This window comes from Paramormyrops kingsleyae, chromosome 22, assembly GCF_048594095.1.
Source record: "Paramormyrops kingsleyae isolate MSU_618 chromosome 22, PKINGS_0.4, whole genome shotgun sequence".
NCBI lineage: Eukaryota > Metazoa > Chordata > Actinopteri > Osteoglossiformes > Mormyridae > Paramormyrops > Paramormyrops kingsleyae.
The window spans coordinates 38,845-55,715 of record NC_132818.1 but is presented as its reverse complement, the minus strand read 5'-3'; the positions used below and the strand labels follow the sequence as shown (position 1 = coordinate 55,715).

The 16,871-nt window shown below is 45.7% G+C and overlaps 1 protein-coding gene across 4 annotated transcripts in view; it reads left to right on the top strand.

Moving 5' to 3' along the window:
• The window catches only part of LOC140581633 (uncharacterized), a 44,631-nt gene extending 43,705 nt beyond the window's left edge, over positions 1-926 (top strand). For 3 of the 4 annotated variants that reach the window (XM_072704957.1, XM_072704956.1, XM_072704955.1), the window contains 3 exons: positions 31-436; positions 658-751; positions 907-926. The gene's annotated coding sequence lies outside the window, so the exon portion shown is untranslated. The remainder of the gene's footprint in view (positions 1-30; positions 437-657; positions 752-906) is intronic. The other variant, XM_072704958.1, reaches the window with a different exon arrangement.
• The last annotated feature ends 15,945 nt before the right edge of the window (positions 927-16,871 follow it).

The window sequence follows — 16,871 nt, the reverse complement described above, 5'->3', positions numbered from 1 at the left end:
TGCACAATCTCAATACCGTTTGCTTTATAGGAGGGAGGAGCAGCACAAATGCAGCTGACAGACGTAAAGCCATGTGCTGGCAGCAGATGCTTCGCACCCCTTAATAGCGGATCTGTTGCTGGTAAGACTGTCTGTGCTGCCTGGCATCTCAGTAACCAGGTGAAACTCCCCAGGCAAGGTAAGGATCATATTGTGTTGAGTTTGTGAGTTTCCTGTGTGTAAAGACAGTTTTAGGGTCAGTATGGAGCCTGGCACAGGCATGAGCTGGGGAGACGTGACCAAAGACTCATTCACAGTCTGCACTGTTACTCTTGTGTGTCTTTTCATTCAAATCTCTTTCCCCACAGTGTCCATCATCTTGAGCAGCACCGGCTGTGATTTAGCATGAAGGATGCCTGTTCAGTTTTCCACCTGAACAAGTGCCCTCTGGACCCAGGTGTGCACTACATGAGCACTTTATGTTCCTGACTCCTTATCAGCGTTTACATTTACATTCTCAGCCAGTATTTAATCTGTAAAGTTCCACTCGGTGAGATTTATACAGACACGAATAAAGAGCACAGTCAAAGGATGTTTTTGCTTCTGCCTCATTTAACAGGCTATTCCCAATTTCCCTCTGGGTCTGTGTTTTCACCTCTTGAATGCTGGGATTTGTAGGCCCCGAGGTGCTGCCAGCGAGGGTGAGAGGGTTCAGAGATGGAGGAAGCCAGGGTGTTGCTGCAGTCCAGCAGTCAGAGCCACATTAACGCAGGTACACCCCCTCAGTATGTGTCTTGTATGCATATCAGATCTGGCTGAACATAGTCCTCCAAAGCTGTAGTGTAATCCTGGTCAACCTCTGGGGTTAGTTGCTCTGTTGGCCTGTGGAAAAATGGGTACTCTTAATGTATTCTGTGTGTTTTGCAGGAATATTTCCAGGCACTCTACACCAACCTGGCTCACCTGGACAATAAAAGCTGTTATATCAGGCTGCTGCTTGTGGACTACAGCTGAGCCTTCAACAGAATCATTCCATGCTGGCTCACGGCTAAGCTCCTGAACTTGGGGTCAGCTCTTCACCATGTACTGTAACTGGATTCTGGACTTTCTCACCGGCAGACTCCCAACAAGTGTGCATCGGTGGGAAGAACTCTTCCTCCATCATCACCAACACGGGCAACCCCGCAGGGCAGTGTGCTGAGCCCCCTGCTCTACTCCATCTTCACCCACGACTGCATAACCAAGTTTCGCTCCAACTCCATCTTGAAGCTGCTGACGACACCACCGTCATTGGTCTGATCTGCAACGATGATGAGGAAGTCAGAGATCCTGAAGGATGCTGTCGAGATAACCTCACCGTCAACGTTAGCAAAACCAAGTAGCTGATCCTGGACTTTGACAAGCAGGTGACTCTCCAAAGTCCTAGCTACATCGCAGAGGATGGTGTGGAGCAGATCAACAGGGTCAAGTTCCTCGGGCACACAGCTTCCAAGACATCGTCTTCACACACTGTCTGACATGACACTAACATTTCCTCACACTGCCACTATTACCTCATGCTGTACCGTTGCTGTGTCTGTCTATGTTGTTTCCATTACTTTAATTTTATTTATATTTTTTTATCACTGGTGCTCTCTGTTTATACTGTTGACGTTAGGGCTGCCACTACCGACTATTGTTTTTTTTTGTTTTTTGTTTTTTTTCTCTCATCAGCAGCGAGTTACAGCAGCTCTGTCCTGTTTATTGTTTTGTTTGGCGTGTTTTAATGTTTATTTTTTTGCTTTTTGTTTTTCTCTCATTTTTTTAAAACCTTCATGGGGTGAGGGACCACGTGACGCTCAGTGGTGCATGGCGGCGTTTTAGTCTCGCTCCCCAAGTCCTACCGCCGGTTTCCCGTTTTTTTGAATGTCTATCAGGCACTTTTATTTTGGTTTACTTTGCTGAACTCATCCGCATAACTTTACTGCTATTATGGATCACTCTGGGCGCAGAACACCTCCTCAATCTTCGACCGCAAGTCCGGCGAAGAAAGCACAAAACCATGTGCGGGCATGTTGCGTCAGCGCTGGCAACATGGCGGGTAGCGCTGACGCGCTGAGTTCGGATGTTTGCAGGTTAAAAGAGTTTGTTAAGGAGCAGATCGAGTCTCTCCATACAAACCTGCCGTCCTCCTTCCAGAGGAATTTTACAGATCTGAGGGCTGATGTCGGCGATCTGAAGGTGGAGCAGCAAAAGCTCGGTAAATCTTTTGAGTTGTTTCAAGGCCAAGTCCAGAAACACGAAATTGAACTGGGGTTCAATTTCGAAGTTGGTCTCCTTCGTAATAAGCTTGCCGAGCAGGAGGATAGGGAGCGGAGAAATAATATCAGGATCGTCGGGGTTCCGGAAGACGTGGAGAAGGGCAACTTACTGCGGTTTTTGGATCTTCAGTGGACGAAGTGGTTTCCGTGTCTTGCCAACTTCAGTCCCGAAGTGATGAGGGCTCATCGGGTGTCTGCCGGCAGTGGCGATGGTTTGCGCCCGTGCCCCATTGTTCTGAATCTCCTACGCTACACCGAACGGCAGATTATACTGCAGGAGGCTCGGAGATCGCCGGTTCGTTTCGAGGGACGAAAAATCCTTTTTTTCGCCGATTACAGCGCCCAGACGGCCCGAGCTCGCAAGGCTATGTCCCCCGTTCTGAAGAAGGCTCGGGAAGCTGGTGTTCCTGCTTTTCTGTTGTACCCGACTAAAGTTCGCCTTTCTTTTGCGGGTAACCAGTGGTTTTTTACCGACCCAGAAGAAGCTCTTCAGGCAATCGGCGCTTTCACCTCCACCGGGTCCTGGCCAATTTAATATGCTTATTCGGTCTGCTTTGTTGTTTGCCTGTTATTATATTGCGGTCACACTGTGCGTGTGGAGTATATAAATCGGGTGCTTTTCTGTTAACGATTTTGTGTCTGTTCTATAGTTGATTTTGCTTTGTAGTTTACGCCGGGGGTGGCCGGCGGGCTTGAGTATTCACGCATGCCTTATCCCCTGCGTGTCACGCGCTGGCTTTTGGCCCCGCGCTGTTCTGGGGGGATGGGGGGGAGGGGGGTGTTTTGTGTTTGTTTTGCCTTGGGGTTCGCGCCCTTCGGCTCATTGGATGATGGTGTTCTGTCTTATGGGGTGTTAGGGGTTTGTATTACTGGAGCTTATTTGTTTATGGGTTGTCTGTTTTCACTAATTCCTTCTCTAACGATGTGCTACTCTATTGACGTCTCCCTCTTTGTCTCTCTCTCTCCAGTATTGTGCTGTGGATCTATGTCTTTTATAGTTGCTGATGGCTAACTTAGTTATGGCTACCTGGAACGTGAGGACGCTTTCGACCCCTCAGAAGCGCTCTAGTGTCACAGACATTTTGTTTAGAAATAGGGTGGACATTTTTTGCAGGAGACACATTTGGAGTGCATTGGTGCATTTGGACCAAGCGCATGAGGCTCGTATCGCCAGGGTGCGGGCCGAACGCAATGGTTTACTTTTGCGTAAGGCTGAATTTCTTGTACATCGCACTAGGACACGGTATTACACTAGTGGAGCTAAGCCTGGTAAGTTGTTGGCGCTTAGGCTCCGCCAGTGTGACACTTTTCAAGTGTAAAATTCAAGGATGGAGCTGTAACCACCAACCCTTCTGAAATTAATGACCGTTTTCTTGATTTCTATAAGGATCTCTACTTATCCGACAGCCCTCCATCTCAGACAGCCCTGGACTCGCCTTTTTCCCTGGCTTCTCTCCCTATACTTGCTCAGCAGGATGCCTTACTACTGGAAGCCCCCATTACATTTTGTGAGCTCACTGAGGCCCTTAAGTCATTTTCTAAGAATAAAGCTCCTGGGATGGATGGTATTCAAGCTGAGGTGCTGCTCACCTTCTGGGCACAGTTAGCCTCCCCTCTGTTTCGTATGCTGTCCTCCGCCATACGCTCCTCTCAGCTCCACCCCGCTTTAAATTCTGTGATAATCTCTTTGCTTTTAAAACAGGGCAAAGACTCTGCTGATTGTTCCAGCTACCGTCCCCTATCTTTAATGAACTCTGATGTTAAGCTATTGGCTAAGGTGTTGGCTCGCCGCCTTCAGTTAATGATAGCTAAGATTGTACATCCCGATCAGACTGGTTTTATTTCAGCTCGCTACGCAGCCGACAATATGCGTCGTCTTCTGCATATTGTTAAAAATGATTATTCTTCCTCTCCTCCCACTGCTCTTTTCTCATTGGATGCCTAGAAGGCCTTTGACAGGCTTAATTGGAGTTTCCTCTGGGAAATTTTTTTTTTGCCCCGCTTAAATTTCTTAAGTGCTATGCTTCCTTTGCCGCCCCCTTCCCACTTTTTGAAAGATGTCCGGTCGACAGTAACGTCCTTTCTCTGGAATGCCCGCAAGCCTCGCATAAGGTACTCCTTTCTTACTCTTTCTAGAGATGATGGGGGTCTCGCTCTACCGGAATATGAATGGTACCACTGGTCCTTTGTTCTCCGTTCGGTCTGGCACTGGCTTCAGCCTCCCCCATCACCGCCTTCCTGGTTTCCAATAGAGGAGAATCTGGCGCGTCCGCATCAGCTGCAACATCTCCCTTTTCTCTCCCTGAAAGCTAAGGCAGCTAAACCTGTGCTAGGCTCAATTGTGTCTTATGCTGTGCAGATTTTCCATCGGGTCGAGAAGCGCACTGGCTCTGTCCCTGTCTGGCACTCAAATACACCAGTATTTCTTAATAGAGCGCTTAACATTGGTGGTCAGCCCATCACAAACTCCCGGTGGATCTCGTCCGGAATCCGTGTTTTGGGTGATCTATTTGATGACTCTGGCCTCCTCACGTTCCAGGCTCTCAGCTCTAAATTTCCTATCCCTCCTTCTTCCTTCTTTTTCTTTCTACAACTGCGATCTGTCTTCAGAACATGTGGGATTTCCTTCTCTGCTCCTTTGCCTATTCACCCCTTTTGCAAATTTGTGGCTTCCCTGTCCAAATCTAATAGACCAGTCTCCACGCTGGACATGTTTTTGCGTAATGCTGGTCAGGTTATTCCACCTGTTGCCCGTAAATGGGGTGATATCTCTTCTCCTTCTCCATTGTGCTGGCGCACCATTTTTAAAAATATTAAGCGGGCTTCTAGAAATCCCAATCACCAGCACGTTCAGTTTAGTTTTGTGCACAGGATGTACTGTACTCCACGATTGCGCTTCGCTATGGCTCTCGATCCTGATACCCTTTGTAAATTGTGCCCACTTAGAGCCCTTGGTATGTTCTGGGAATGTCCACCTGTGGCCGCTCTTTGGTATGCGGTCTCCTCCTTTCTTTCTGATCTGCTGGATGTGACTGTCCCTTGTTCTCCTCAATCTCTGTTACTCTTAGATTTCTCTCTCCTTTCTTTTTCCCCTTCTCAGCAACAGACGATTTCTTTATCCTCTGTCGCTGCAAAGCTTCTGTTGGTCTCAAGGTGGAAAGACCCGAGTCGTTGCACTTTCATAGTCTGGAGGGCTTCCCTTTACAATCTGATCATGTTGGAGCTGTCTGCTGCTTGAATAAATGGTGCCTCAGACGTTACTATCAACAATTGGGAGCGTAATGCTTCACTTGTACTACAGTACATTGAGGAGAGCACATCACCTATTGTGTCTGGTTAATTTCTTATGTTCTTATGTTCTGGTACGGTTATGTAGATATGCTATATGGCAATATATTTGGTGTGTGTGTTGTGTATCTATGTGGATGTCTGGGGGTGTGCATGCATTTGCATTTATAGGTGTATGTGTTTTATTTATTATTGCTGTATGTATATTACTGTGTATGTATATAGATGTATATTCTTTTGTTTCCTTTAATGTCTTGGGGGGGGGGGGTTTGGTTCTGGTGTTTTTTTTGTTTTGTATGTTGAACAGTTTTTGATGTGTCACTTTTTTGTGCATTGTAGTAAAACCCAATAAAAAATTGGTTGCAAAAAAAAAAACCAGAATGATCATTTAAAAAAAACAAAACCTTTATGAGGTTGTGCAAAGAGGGGTACGACTTTCATCACGTTTGCACTTCTCTACATCATTTTTGGCCAATTTTTTGAGTCTTAATGGCGGTGTCATCTGAGAACTTCTTTTTATAAAATGCATATTATGTTTAAAAAAATTCCAGCTTTACGGTTTCAGGACAGAACAGCCACTCTGTTATGATGAACATTACGGTATTTTGAGTGTTATTAGTTGTGGCGCCCCTTACTGTACACTGACTACGCCACCCCTTGCGATTCACTACCTACTGAGTGTGCCAGAGCAAGGGAACAATGCTCTAATAAGAAGTACAGATGCAGGTTTTACAGAAATATAAAAGTACAACCTTTAACAACAAATATTCTTGATTGGTCACCAATTAAATAGGTCACTACCTTGATGTTGGGGAAGGGACAGTAAACAGACAAAAAGGGGAAGATGAAAAAAGAAAACAAATCACCAAGACATTGGGACAGAGGCCTATTGAACCAAGGGCGGGTAGACACACTGGTGGGAAGCTAGGGTTTCTATACCACACGTGACTGTGCAAACCCACTTATCCTAATATACACTTCAATCCAATACCCTGCAACCCTCACAGTACTCAGGTACCTTAAGTGACCATTGAAAGTCTTGCAGTTCAGGACTCGGTAGGACCACAGCAGGGGCTGACCCTGACACACACTGAATAAAGCAACACTTAACTCCCAATTGGGTAGTATACAAAACAGTTTAAAACAGCCGGGGCAAACAATACATGCAACAGGTTACCCCAGACTGCAGTGTAATGTTCTGAAACAAACAATACAACATGGACACGGTAAAAATGCAAACAGGCCAATCATAATATCCTGACATGACAAAGACATGTACAGGATTAACAACACATACCTGTCCCAGTATTAGCAGGATACGCCAGAAGTTAAGCTTGGAGATACATCAGTCCCAGCATGGTCATAGCTACCAGCGTCCACGCTGATTACACGCCAACTCGGAAGTCTTAAGTAGTTCTAACAGCGCCTGCTGTTAAAACCGGAAACGGGTGGAGTCATATTTTCATCTTCATGACTCCCGCCGACTGTGGCAAGGAATATACACAATCACGGACTATAAGAATAAACACGCCGTTGCGTTGAGCACTTACGCTGTGTTCGCCGACGAGCTGAACGCGTTCTTCGCACGGTTTGAGATAAACAGCTCTCACTGCGGAGACAACAACAGTCTGATCTCGGTGAGCGAGGACAGCAGCGCGGCTCTGGTTAGCCTGGCAGAGCGCGATGTGCGCCGGGCTCTGAAGCAGGTGAGCATCAGAAAAGCAGCGGGACCAGACGGGATTTCAGGACGAGTCCTGCGATGCTGCGCTGATCAGCTGACTGGTGTTTTCACTAAGATCTTCAATGAGTCCCTAGCTCTGTCTATTGTGCCAACGTGTTTTAAACGGTCCACCACAGTTCCCGTCCCGAAGCACAACAAGCCCTCCAGCCTGAATGACTACCGCCCGGTAGCCCTAACATCTCTGGCCATGAAGGTGTTTGAAAGGCTGGTAAAGAACTTAATCTGTTCATCCATCCCAAATTCCATAGACCCATTACAGTTCGCCTACCACCCAAACAGATCCACTGAGGCGTTACCTGCAAGATCGCTATTTTTCTTTATGCTGCAATTGTTTTCATTATTACTTTGTTTAACTTGACACATCACATCTTTAAATTCTCATCCTTGCATTAGAATATAGACCAGTTAATACTGATGGTATCTCATCCTGTGTCATATGTTTTAAAATTACTACACACTGAATATTGAACTGAAGCTTGACATACAGTAAAAAAATTTAATCGCAAATCAAATCGTAATCGCAATTTCTGTCAGAAAAATGGCGATTCGATATTTTCCCCAAATCGTGCAGCCCTAGTTGGCACCACGTCCTGGGTTATTCCCTGCTTTGTGCCCATAGCTTTCAGGATAGTCTCCAGACCCCCTGTGACCCTGCACAGGAAGTTGACCATCCCCGGCCAGCCCCCAGAGTTCTGTGGAAGTTAAAAACACTTTAGTCAAACAACAGACTAACCAAATCTCAGGCTGGAGTAAGCTTCAAAAAAGGAGCTGGTCATTACCTGAACAGAAGGGGAACATAAGAAGGAGACTAGAGCTCAGCTGACAACATATATCTCTCCCGTTCCTTGCTGATGATGGGAGGTCACTGAGACGAGGTGAGACAAGTAAATAGAAAGTCAGCTGGCTCCTGCTGACACCCAACAGTGTGACACAAAACGGGTGGCATTGCCGAAGACCTCACACCTAAATATGGAAAGAGGAGAAATATTTTTAAAATGTAAATAAAATGTGGAGCACCTATAATAAAAGCACAGCTATTAGGTGCTAATGATCCAGTTCGCACTCAAGATGCCTAAGTTTGATCAGGTCAATCCTGCTACAATGATGTAACATGGACAGGCAGGCGTAATGTATTCACTGTCTGCAGTATGAACAACATGGTCCCACACAGACAGGTGACCCCATAGAAGCGCCTCTCCAGGTTAACAAATACCTTCACTCAGATACTTATGCTCAAATGCTGTTCGCTGTCAGACTCTGCAACAAAGTCCTTGCAGCTGACCCCACACACATAGACTAACAAACACACACATCCAATACACCATGGTAGTTTCTATGTGCAATATTAGTTCTTGTCAATCCCTGTCACTCCATTGCGTGCCTGTCCATATAGATATATCCAGTGTTGTACATATATTTATATATCCACTCTGTACATATATTTATATATCCACTCTGTACATAATATACATACACTCTATTTATACATACATATATTTATCTGTTTACATATACACACATATATATATATATAAATATTTTTCAATATGCTCATCCAAATTTATGTTTCCAGATTGTTTGTATAGTGCACTTTTTATACTGTACTGTTGGTACAGTTTTTATTCTATTATTTTTAATTTTGCTACTCTTGTCTTGCACTGTCCACTTTTCTGCCGTGACGATGCAATTTTCCACTTGTGGGACTAATAAAGACAAATTTGCTGCGATCTCTGACATTTGGACATGCTTCACTAAGAACTGTGCTGAGAGTTTCACTCCAGGAGAACACATGACCATAGATGAACGGCTGTTCCCTACCAAGGTTCCTTGTCCATTCAAGCAGTATATCGTATCCAAGCCGGACAAATTTGGGATCAAGTTCTGGATGGCCGCAGATTTGGAGACCAAATATGTCTGCAATGCATCCCCTTACTTCGGAAAGGACCCCAGTCGTCAGAAGTGGGAGAGGCTGGCAGAGAACGTGGTCATGAATCTGATGGAGCCATTTTTGGATGATGAGAGAAATGTCACAACGGACAATTTCTTCACCTCACTGGCACTGTCACACAGACTGCTTCAGCGCAAAACAACGCTACTGGGCACGGTGAATAAAGTTCGGCATGAACTTCCTCCACTTGCAAAGGACACTGCACAGCGGGAGGAATTCTCCACGTCAGTGCTTTGCAAAGCCTAGCTAAGCTCAAAATAAATAAATCACAGGGCCCTGATGGCATCTTACCTATAGTTTTAAAAGAGATGAGGGATATTATTTGCCGACCTTTAACTTTAATATTCCAGAAATCGTTATCTGCGGGTGTGGTACCTTCTGATTGGAAGCATGCCAACATAACGCCCATATTCAAAAAAGGGGATAGAAGTAATCCAGCAAACTATAGGCCAATCAGTTTAACTAGCATTACTGGAAAAATAATGGAAGCTATAATTCAAGTGAAAATGGTAGATTACCTAGATGCAAATAACATTATAAAGGATAGCCAACATGGATTTAGGAGAGGTAGATCCTGCTTAACGAATCTACTTGAGTTCTTTGAGGAAGCTACAAGTGAAATTGATCACAAAAAGGCCTATGATGTGATTTACTTAGATTTCCAGAAGGCCTTTGATGTTGTCCCCCACAAACGGCTCTTGTTAAAGCTTAAAGCTGCAGGGATTTTAGGAACTGTGGCAGTTTGGATCAAAAACTGGCTAACTGACAGGAAGCAGCGAGTAGTTATTAGAGGCACAATGTCACAGTGGCCCTCCGTTCATAGTGGGGTACCGCAGGGTTCAATTTTAGGACCACTATTGTTCCTAATTTACATTAATGATATTGACACAAATACATACAGTAAATTGGTTAAATTTGCAGACGACACCAAGGTGGGTGGTGTAGCAGATACTGATCTAGCAGCAGAGAGGCTTCAAAGGGATCTGGATTTAATTAGCGAATGGGCTGATACTTGGCAGATGAAATTTAACACAGATAAATGTAAGGTAATCCATGCGGGGAGCAGAAATATAAAGTACAGATATTTTATGGGTTCCACTGAAATAAAGGTAGCTGATTACGAGAAAGATCTAGGTATGTATGTTGATGCTTCCATGTCCCACTCTCGCCAGTGTGGGGAAGCAATAAAAAAGGCCAATAGAATGTTGGGTTATATCTCTAGGTGTGTGGAGTTTAAGTCAAGGGAGGTGATGTTACACTTATATAATTCCTTGGTAAGACCCCACCTAGAATACTGTGTGCAGGTTTGGTCACCATACCTCAAGAAGGACATTGCTGCTTTAGAAAAGGTGCAACGAAGAGCTACGAGAATGATTCCTGGTCTTAGAGGAATGTCTTATGAGGAGAGGTTAGCGGAACTGAATCTGTTTAGCCTTGAGCAAAGGAGACTAAGGGGGGATATGATTCAGGTCTATAAGATTCTAATGGGTCTGGATGCTGTTCAGCCAAATGACTATTTCAATATTAGTCTAAATACTAGAACTCGTGGCCATAAGTGGAAATTAGCGGGAGAACATTTTAAAACAAATTTGAGGAAGCACTTCTTTACACAGCGTGTAGTTAGAGTATGGAATAGTCTTCCTGCTAGTGTAGTGGAAGCTAAAACCCTGGGTTCCTTTAAATCAGAGCTAGATAAGATTTTAACAACTCTGAGCTATTAGTTAAGTTCTCCCCAAACGAGCTTGATGGGCCGAATGGCCTCCTCTCGTTTGTAAATTTCTTATGTTCTTATGTTCATATGCGGGCAGTGTGGTGGCACAGCGGTTTCTGCTGCCGCCTCACAGTGAGAAGGTCCTGGGTTTGATCCCCGGGTTGAATGCCGTTGAGGCTTTCTTTGTGGATCTTGCATGCTCTCCCCATGTTCGTGTGGGTTAGGGCTAGTTAAATCTTTGTTCCAAAAGGTCCAGTTGAATTCTGTACATTTTTTGGAAGCTGTGCAGTTGTTACCTAAGGTTATTAAGGTTATTTGTCCCAAGTTGGAGACTAATTTGCTTACTGTATTTTTTCCATTTCAATAGGTAATGTGCTGAAATAATGAAAAAGCAAAATAAACTATCTTGCCACCTGATCTTTTTGTCTTTTTATGTGATACATATAGATAACTGGTCCTTCTAAAACCAGACAAGGCTTGTTTAGTTATAGCTTAAAAACCTTCAAATTACAGGTTAAATTAAATGTTTTACAGGATAAATTGACAGTTTTCCTTTTTTTTCACAAAAATATTTAGTGATTTAACAACTTATTTTTACAGATAATCATTCAACCTTGAAAAATGTTATTAAACTTACTTAATGTGATAGAAAACTTACAAAACCTGTTGAAGTATTGTATTCCTATCAGTTAAAGTTACTGTATTTTAACAGATTTTAACCATCTTTTCTGAAAATATTTTTCACCGTTAACAGGTTTTGTCTGGCACCCCTGCTGCCAGACTTTTGACTTATTTTACAGATGTTTTTTACAGTGTGATAACACAGAGAGTTACCTAGAATAAAAGTCTGAACCTCTCAGTTTGGTGAGTAAAGAAAATCTCTTTTATTCCAGCAATTCCAACAAACGCTCCCGTCACACTCTGGCGCTCGGTACCAAGTACCCCGAGCACACAGAGCCACCAGTTGATAAAGCATAACTCCCAATTCCCTATAAGGACTTCTAAGTCCTGATTGGTCACAAAACACAAACAAATGGAGCTCAAACGTAGCGCAGTGTTCAAAACAATCTCTTCTTGCCTAAAGCCTAAGACATAACAGACCCAATATGCCTCCCCTCCTGGGCCTACCAATGTCCAATTTTTCTTCTACACTCCCCCCTTTTGAACACGCGAGATCTGCGCTGTTCACAAATAATCAGAGTCCACGGTGTAGTAGTCCTCTGGACGAAAGCGCAACGGGCAGAAGCGGGCCGGTGGCGGTTGGATGGAACACGAGTCACCAGCGGTGTTGGTGTTGCTGCTGACATTGATGACGACCGGGGGCTGAGGTCCGTAGAGCCAGGCAGGAATGGGAGGATCATCCACGTATGGAAAAGAGGGAGCCCGCAGGAACATAAGAGATTTTGCCTGGGAAGACAGAACTAGCAATATGATTAGTAGCAACACTACAAGCAAAAGCAATATACTAAAAACTAATGGTTTAATCACCCCGGATAAACCCGGAATCAGTGAGGAGAACCAATTGTCCCAGCTGTACTCAAACAGGCCATGCTCTTCATGTATCTCAGACAGCTGTTTGTGCACTGCGTCCTCTAGATCCTGCACAGCCTGAGAGGAATCAGGGATGTACGTGCAACTTTCTTTCCCCACTATAGCACCTTTCTCAGCTAATAGGAGATCCAATGCCTCAGGGTTTTGCAGAGCTACCTGCTTCACTGTGGATAATTCACCTTTAACGGCCTTTACAGTGTCAAGTGTCTGACTGGTCACTTTTTCAACTGCAGTCTGCAGGGCAGCCACCTCTGTCTGAAGGTCTGCTACACCAAGGGATGGAATAAACCCCAAACCATTGCTCAGTTCGACTAAGAGACCGTCTGCTCCGTGAATAGGCACGCAGTCAGCAGAGTAGCCATGACGGACAAAGAGCCGGAGCATGTTTGATTTAGGACTGCCATATCATGATTGGTGTACGGAATCCCGTAGATTCCACACAATTGTGACCCTCTCGGGGGCCAGTCTTGAAGGAACCACCAGGGTCGGACACGCATCTGCAGTGGACCCGATGGACCCAGGCGTCGATTCCTTCCACTTTCACTGCGTGAGGGGTCACCATCAGGACCTGGTGTGGTCCCCTCCATCTCGGCGTGGTCCATCTCTTCCCTCTCAAGTCACGAACTAACACCCAGTTCCCTGGTTCGAGCGGTGTCACAGCTTGTAACGGCTTACCGTCCGCATTCCTCCAATTGGCACGAACCTGGTCCCAGGCTGCACCTATCGCTCACCGCAGACCTGTCAGATAAGTCAGAAAATCCCCATCCACGGTCTCCAGTGTAACATATCGTGAGGGAGACAAAACACGCATCGGCCTTCCTGCATCGACCCAGGGCAGGCCTGTCGTCTCTGAAATTTTGGCCAATTTCCGTTTCAGCGTTTGATTTGCCCTCTCCACCATCCCTCTAACCTGAGTTCGCCACAGCATGTTTTGGGACTGTGGGGGGAAACCCCATGATGACACGGGGAGAATATGCAAACTGCACACATGGAACCCTGGCAGAAACTCAAACCCAGGTCCCAGAGATGTGAGGCGACAGTGCTAAGCACTGCAGCACCGTGCTACCCGCCTCTGGGAATATACTGAGGTTAATTGGAGTTACCAAGTTGACCATAGGTGTGAATGGTGCACACAGGTACGCACGTACACAGGCAGGCACTCATGCACACAGGCACGCACGTACGCAGGCATACAGGCATGCATGCACACAGAGACACACAGGCATCATCGGCGATCACTCGCAATCGAGTATGATGGTCCACCTGGGGGGTCCTTATTGTGGATCTTCAGATGGCTGAAGAGGCCAATTCTCGAACCACAAACCTTATCCCAACAGGTGGACGCCTGTGCGTGGCTTCTTTTAATGTGGGGAGACTGGGGCATAAACAGCCACCACACGGTCCTTGACAGAGACAAACCTATTATCAACGGCATGGACTCCAAGACAGCTGAAGGTCCATCTCTGCTGCAGCCTTCTTCCACCTTCACAGCCGTTGTTGTGATCCACCTGCATGCCTGGACACAATCCTCCGCCTGCTCCGCTGTTGAGGTCTTTCTTGAGTCGCGCTTTGTCTGGCACCTCCGCCTCAACCTTACCGCCAAGGGTGACCCTACCAGGAGCGTGGCTCCAGACGGTATCGCTCTCGGGATCTTTGGCACACGCAAGCCTCCCCACCACGACAAGGTGGCGACTCTCCGGAGAAGACACACACAGGCACGCACGCAGACACATACTGGCACGCACAATTGCACACAGGCAGGCACGCACACACACAGGTACGGACACACGCATGTACACAGGCACGCACACACAGGCCCACACACACGCACACACAGGCACACATGCACGCAGACAGGGACGCACGCAAGCACACAGGCATGCACAGTTACAGTTGCAACCACACACACACAGGCATACATACAGGCACTTACAGACGCACACACAGGCACGCACGCAGACACACACAGGCACGCACGCAGACACACACAGGCACGCATGCAGACACATACTTACACGCATGCAGACACATACAGGCAGGCACGCACGCACAATTGCACGCAGGCAGGCACGCACACACACACAGGCCCACGCACACTCACAGGTACGCATACAGGCAGGCACGCACACAAGCACACAGGCATGCCCAGTTACACTTGCACACACACACACAGGCACGCATGCCCACAGGTACGCATACAGGCAGGCACGCACGCAGACAGGGATGCATACAGGTACATACACAGTCAGGGACGCACGCAGACACACACAGACACACACAGGCATGCACGCAGACACATACTGGCACGCACGCACGCACAATTGCACGCAGGCAGGCACGCACGCACACAGGTACGGACACACGCATGTACACAGGCACGCACATACACAGGCCCACACACACGCACAGGCACACATGCACGCAGACAGGGACGCACGCAAGCAGACAGGGACGCACGCACGCAAGCACACAGGCATGCACAGTTTCATTTGCAACCACACACACACACAGGCATACATTCAGGCATGCACACACATGCACAAAGGCACGGACACACACACAGGCACGCACGCAGACACACACAGGCACGCATGCATACACAGGCACGCATGCAGACACATACTGGCACGCATGCAGACACATACAGGCACGCACGCACGCACAATTGCACGCAGGCAGGCACGCAATCACAGAGCACATTCACCATTCACTCACACCTACAGGCAAGATAAATTTATAGAAGTCGCGGATAAGCTTAGAAGCAGAACATCCACGGTGGTATTCTCTGGAATACTTCCCGTGCCACGTGCAAGTCAGGAAAAATTAGCTGAGATTAGGGGATTTAATTGCTTGGCTAAAATGGTGGTGTAGGAAAGAGGGGTTCAGGTTTATGGGGCACTGGAAGACCTTCTGGAACAGGTGGGACCTGTTCAAGCCGGACGGGTTGCATCTGAACCATAGGGGAACCCGTGTATTGGGGAGGCGTATGTGCAGAATAGTTGAGGAATGTTTAAACTAGGGACTGGGGGGGCAGGGAGGTCAGTTAAGAATTTATGTGGTGAGAGACGGAAAGCCCAAATAAAAATTAAAAGTAGACACTGTAAAAGGCCTACCATTAGTGGTCTGTATTTGAATGCTAGGAGTATTAGAAACAAAATTAATGACTTAGAGGCTTTAATTTCTTCAGACAATTACGACATTATAGGAATAACTGAAACATGGATGAGTGACAATGATGGTGATGAATATAATATGGATGGTTATACGTTGTTCCGTAGAGACCGGATAGGCAAGAAGGGAGGTGGTGTTGCAGTATACGTAAAAGAAAACTTGCAGGCAAGGGATCTCACTGATAAAAATAAAAATTCAGAAGCTGTATGGATCAAACTTGATGCTAAAGATTCAAATGGCCTAATTGTCGGGGTTTGTTATAGGGCACCTAATGTAGCTGTAGAGGAAAGCAGAATATTATATGATGATATCAGGATTATGAGTAATAAAAATGATGTGGTGGTTATGGGTGATTTTAATTTACCTGGGATACAGTGGGACACAGTCTCTGGCTCTTCTGTAAATGAACTTGAGATGGTGGAATTAGTACAGGATTGTTTTTTTACTCAGTTTGTTAATACTCCTACCAGGGGAGAAGCCCTTCTTGATCTCGTTTTTTGTAATAACCAGGATAGGATTGGAAAATTAGAGGTTTTAGACCCATTGTACGGTAGTGATCATAACATGGTTAAATTCGAGGTTAATTTTAGTGTCCAAAGAGCAAAGTCTAAATTAAAAGTATACAATGTTAGGAAGGCTAACTTTAATGGTATTAGACGGAAATTAGAAACTGTAAACTGGACAGAGTTAAATAGCAAAACAGTAGAAGAGGCATGGGAATTTTTCAAAAGCACATTGTTGCAAGTGCAAGAGGACTTCATACCTGTTTCCAGCAAAACTAAATCTAGGAAACGACAACCAAGGTGGTTTACTAAGGAAATTAAGAATAAAGTCAGGAGGAAAAGGGCTCTGTTCCACAACTGGAAAATAACTAATGATTTCAAAATCAAGCTGGAGTATCTAAGTCTACAGGCAGAGTTAAAAAATGACATTAGGCTATCAAAGAGGGATGTAGAAAGAAAAATGGCATTGGAGGCTAAGCATGACAGTAAAGGTTTCTTCCAATATTTTAACTCCAAGAGAGCACTAAAAGCTGAAATCACTAATTTACAGGATAGTAAGGGCCTTATAATTGATAACGAAATTGATATGGTAAATGAGTTTAATGATTATTTTTCAAGGGTGTTCACAATAGAGAACACAAGTAACTTACCACCAATTAATACGAATACAGCATCGTCT